The 5,693-nt window shown below is 42.4% G+C and overlaps 1 long non-coding RNA gene across 1 annotated transcript; it reads left to right on the forward strand.

Annotated features, from left to right (window-relative positions):
* Positions 1–2,018: 2,018 nt before the first annotated feature.
* On the forward strand, positions 2,019–4,449 carry LOC109736715 (uncharacterized). Its single transcript, XR_012182976.1, has 4 exons — positions 2,019–2,110; positions 3,332–3,464; positions 3,909–3,944; positions 4,040–4,449. It is a non-coding gene; the product is annotated as an uncharacterized lncRNA (long non-coding RNA).
* The last annotated feature ends 1,244 nt before the right edge of the window (positions 4,450–5,693 follow it).

Below are 5,693 nucleotides of genomic sequence, written 5' to 3' on the forward strand. Positions count from 1 at the left end.
GCTCAAAAGGACATGGCAAGATTGCAAATAATAACAGTTTCACAGACTTGGCAGAAATCACTGGACATGGCAGAAATAACATCAGGTTGCAAAGTTTAGAGCTATCAAACAACACGCTACAGGAACATATCATAGCAAACAAAGACATGGCATGAATCTACTAATTGCATAGAACAAAAGTCCCTTACTGATAACGAGCCAAAAAGGCACAGAAGATATGATGGCACCCATGTATACATAGTAAGTTCCATTAACAGATTCAGACTCAGCAGAAAAACTGAGCATGGCATAAACAGAATTATGAAGGCATCTTTGCGAGCTCAAATCACTCATCACAAAGTATTTCATGGCATGTGAAGGAAACCAACAGTAATAAGACACATTTATGAAGCTAAGCATGGCAAGAGCAAGCCCATAGGATGCATGGATCACTAGCAAAACACATGGCAAAAACTGGACTTAATGTTAACAGGCTGACAGCAACATTATTTAGCAAATTGAGAGCAAGATAACAATAAGCTACAGCATGCTATAAATGCAAATAAGGGCATGGATGCATAGAGCATAACATGTATAACAAAACATCCTTTGTGAACATCTCCAGATCATGTATAGAATGACTAGTAGAAGCAGGTTTACAAGGCATCACAACATAACAGACTCAGACTTTGCAGAAATGACCAAGTCACAAAAATCAGCAACATCATGGGGGCTACTTTGCATGCTTGTGCTAGTCACCACATAGATCACAAAACTATAAGACAAGCACCCCTGTAAAGATGGCATGATGTAGTTCAAAACACATGTAGAGCTTATGCTCATAGGATGCACACACAAAATGCAATGAAAAAGACAAATCAGCAAGTTCTGTAAACAGACAGCAGTTAACATCACATAGCACTCTTGCAACAATGATTAGGGAATCAAGATTAACTCAAACAAGCATGGCACAAAGGAACACAATGGATAGCATCTCATGATGAACATTTTGACATATTATGCTTGCAAAACGGATCTACGATCAGAGATTTATGGCATGTTGAACAGGGCACCAGAATGTAAAATTTTCAGGACCTGGCAGAAAAACGACCTTCGGGGGAAAAGTCAACACGGGCGGCAAGGGAGCTCCAGTGGATCGGGGAAGTCAGGCGAGGCGCGGGAAGTGGCGGAGGATGCCGGGGATGGCCGGATCTGGCCATCTCCTGCCCGGATCTGGCGGGAGGAGGCCGGCGGCGAGGTGCGGCGCCCACGGCGGAGCTCGGGCAGCGCGGGGTGGTGGTGGTGGTGGCCGGCGAGGCTGCGCGGTCCGGCGGGCGGCCGGGGTGGCGCCGGGCGGCGGAGCCGAGGCGGGGCGGCGGCGCCGGGCGCCCGCGCGGCGGAGACGGCGACCCGTGGCGTGCGTCGCGGCAGCAAGATGGGCCCCGCGGGCCCGATCCGGGCCCGGCGGGCCTGGCGCGGTGGGAGGAGAGAGAGGACCCGCGGGGGCGACGTGGCAGCGCCGGATTGGCCAGGAGCGGCGGTGGTGGACGTCCGGCGGCGGGTCGGACATGTCCAGTGTCGTGGAGGGGATTTGATCTAGGGTTAGGGTAGGATTTGATCCGAAATTTCGGGGGAGGGGGTGTTTATATAGGCATAGGGAGCTAGAAGAGTCCAAATGAGGTGCGGTTTTTGCCCACACGATCGTGATCGAACGGCGGAGAGCATGGAGGGGAGTTGGATGGGCTAGGTGGGCTGTGTGAAGAGGTGCTGGGCTGCAAAGAGAAGGGGGTTTCGGGCTACGCGGTTAACCGTTGGGGCATCAAACGACCTCCAAATGGAACGAAATTTGACGGGCGGTCTATCGGTGATATACCAAGGCCACTCGGCAAATCTCGGCCCATTCCGGGATCTCCTCCTCCCTTGTTCGTCCGAGCTCCTTCGATTCTCCTTCACGCATCTCCTCACACAGGAGACTGCCGGCACCAGTGCACACCACCACACTTTCTTTTGCGGTTGATTCATCTGATTTTTGTTGGTTTGTTTTGTGATGCATCAATTCAGACTGAGCTGAAGCCATTGCCCACAACTCCTCTTGCCGTGGAGGCAACGACGAGCACCGATGCCTTGCAAGGTGTTTTCCCCTGTTGATGTCTGAGCCAAAACTGAATTATGTGGGATTAAATTTTACCTGAATGAAAAATAGTTTCAGCTTAGGTTGCTTCACAACCTGCATAGCATCGTGGACAACCATGGAAGTAGAACAAGTAATTATCAATCTTGGCTGGGCATGGAAGTGATTTCCCCCTGGGCATGGAACTGATTTCGGGAGTAAATTATGGAAAAAATTAACAAGTACTCAAGTCCAACTTGCAAAACAGTAGCAGTTCTATAGTGCAAGCGTGCATCAAATTAAAAAAAAGCGAACCTGACTTGAAGCAAATTCACATCTGGGTGTTTATCTCGTAGCTCATCGATACTAATATAAGCCCATACTTCTTTCCTTAGTCTGCTTGTTTATTTGTAGTTCAGCATATTTTTCTGATTTGTGTTAAATAATCAGTTTAAAATTATATGATATAGCAAATAACTCGAATCAAAGAGGACCTAAACAATCGCGTTGTAATGAAACGACGAAACATCATTTGACATGTGTTTGTAGTGTAGTAACTACCATGTGCTTTTGGAGTTTTGGCAAGAACAAATCCGTGGTAGCTGGTACTGCTAGTTTGGTGGTTTCTTGACTCCAAACTTTCTGATAAGTTCAAAGAGAATAAATATATAAGTAAAATTTCAGAAAACCTGAAGTTTTTGGAAGTAAAATATATAAGTTCATACTTTAGGGCAAAGGCTATATTTTTGGTGCGTGTATGGATCGAAACTAGCATATGTTCTGTTCTATTCTTGTAAATGAAGCTCCACTTCTGTTTTGTTTGGAGTTACTTGGCATAAAAATTAGTATATGTTGTACTATAAAAACATATGTAAAATGTCTTGACGCATGCTAGCATAAATCTGAAAATACACTCAGTTCAGTTCCAATATTTTATTTTAGTTCACTAAGATGATTTGATGATTTCCTGGGTTCTAAATGTTCCTGTAAAAAATATTTTGGAGTTGGAAAAAAACTCTAGATTTTGATGATCCAAGTTATATCTTTGTATATAGTTATTATTGCTACTGCCATAAGTTCAATTGAACAATTTCTATAAGTTTGCATGTTATTTTCCAGGCATTTCAAGAGGTCATTGTTGTCTTTTGTTTAAGATGTTCACGCACATAATTACTAAACTCGATCTTGTCAAATATGTCTGCAATAAAATTTTCCCCTACCTCCCGTGCTGCCATGCTCCAGGATCCACTGGCTTCGACCTCTACCAGCTGCCGTGCACCTGGGATCCGCACCCTCTGACCTCGCCGTGGGGTGCGCTCCTTCTCGGTTGAGACGGCATGAAACATTTGATCTGTTGGTGGCTAGGTCCTGGCAGGTGAACTCTATGAACTTTTCTATTATAGCTAATAGATGGAACATATATCATATTGTTGTAGTTTTTTCACAGTATTTCTTCTGTTGTGAACTCAATCCGGAATCATGGAAAAAAGATCATACATTGAACTGACCTTGAGGTTCATTTGGAAGCAATCCGTTGATCGCAATTCGTGCGTTGAGAAAAATAATAGAAAATGTGTTCATCAGTTCATAGAAAACTAATCATGTTCTTGTAGTTTGGAGGGAAACCATAATAAGTTCTACGGAAATAAATATAGAAGTCCATATTTCAAAACAAATGAAGTATTTGGGAAGTAAAATGAAGTATTTCAAAGTACACATCTTTTTAGGTTTCGTTGTGAACATGTAATGTTACTGTACATGAACTTGTTGTTCTTTTCACATGAACTTGTGCATGCTAACTGCTTTTGTGTGTGTGCAGGAACGGTGGCATGAAGCAGTTGAGTACGTGTGTGTGGTGAGCAGCTACTGAACTTATTCAGGCACTACAATATAGTCCCACACAACCTCTCAACACCACTTCTTGAACCTGCTTGAACCTTCATGGCCCAGGCCGTTCACTGCCTCCACACAAGGCCGTTCGATGACGCAAAGCTCAAGCCGTTCACCCTTGCCACCACAAGCCGTTCACCTTCGCCACACGAGGTTGTGCGACAACGCAGCGATCAGGCTGCTCGCCTCTATCACTGCAAGCCGTTCACCTTTGCCACAGGTGGTCGACGCAGTGCTAAGGATGTTGTGTTCTTTTTCAGTACATGTTATGTGTGCTTTTTAGTTCACCTACTTGGCGATTCTATGTCCAATTTCCCCTCTATTTATGTGTTTTCCTATAGCACAAGAGGTGTTCTGTGTTATGCCTTAATAAGCAAATACTGTTTTGTTCTCAGTATTCTGATGTAGGCCAAAATGGTGAACATTTAAACATCAGCCCAAATTAATAAAACTGAGAAGTTCTACTTTCAGTAAACGGGTGAACCTAGATGCAACAAAGCTCTGCCATTAGCCATGGGGATTATCAATTCATGTGTATTGCATTCTTTTTGTCCGTTAATGTATTTTCTTGTTTGTCAGGTCGTGTGCAAGTTTGTCATCAGTTCATGTGTATGTGTGTTGGTAATCACTACTATTGCTGCTAGCTATCGATCTGACTGTGGTATTACTGCGGCTGCTCTATGTAATTAGCCCTTTTGTTGGGTGAAACTCCTACAGCTTGCTAGCTTTGAAATTGTGAAAACACAACAAGTTCACAAATTAAAAGTTGTAAGTTCAACACGACGTCCCTGATAAGTTTTGGGAAAAAGCTCAAACAAAAAGAAACCCCCTGGAAATTCAAATGGTAAAAGTTCAAGTCGTAGAATGAGAGAAGTCCAGAACATCGTTGAAAAAAAATTTAAGAGTTAAAAAAAAGAAACACACAAAACATTTTTCTTTTCAAAAAATTTCATTCAGTTCAACGATGTAAAACCATGCAAGCTCGGGGATGATGATAACATAAACCATTGAAAGTTACGAGGAAAACGATACCGAAAAAACAGAGTAAAGTCTAGTCTGTGAAGACACGCTCAGTACAAAGCCATACGGACATCAATTCAAGTAATCTCTTTCCAGAACCATCGAAAATTACTCAATGGAAAATAATCAATACGGACACACACATGGATCAGTATGAGTACTCTTTTTTTCAGACGGGAAAACAGTAGGATCCGTCTCATCATATTCAAAATTACTCATTAACGATTACGAATTTGAGAAAATGTTCAACATGACTAAGTTTCGCATTTTTGATATCTTTCCAACGGTATATTAATTACCCCATGTTGACAAACTTTAAAAAAAATCGCGTTCGAAATCAAATTTGACCGTATTTGAATTCGAGTTTAAACCATAAGGAATTAGAAAAACATTTCTAAACGAAAAATTTGCGCATTTTCCATAGATTTCCAACGCCGTATCTTTTGTGTCAATCCGACAAACCGTTTGCAAAAAAATGCCAAAATACGTTTCGCCCAGAATTTCACCATTTTTCAAATTACTTTTAAATTGTATATAATTTAAAAAACAGTAGATATATGGAAGATGCGGATTTTTACCAGCTTTCCAACGCCATCTTATTTGCTCAATTCCGACAAACTATTTGAAAATTGAGTCCAAAATACGATTCGCGTTTTCGGTTTTGAAAAAAAATGTTTTTTTCAAAACTACACCT

Source organism: Aegilops tauschii, chromosome 1 (assembly GCF_002575655.3).
Source record: "Aegilops tauschii subsp. strangulata cultivar AL8/78 chromosome 1, Aet v6.0, whole genome shotgun sequence".
NCBI lineage: Eukaryota > Viridiplantae > Streptophyta > Magnoliopsida > Poales > Poaceae > Aegilops > Aegilops tauschii.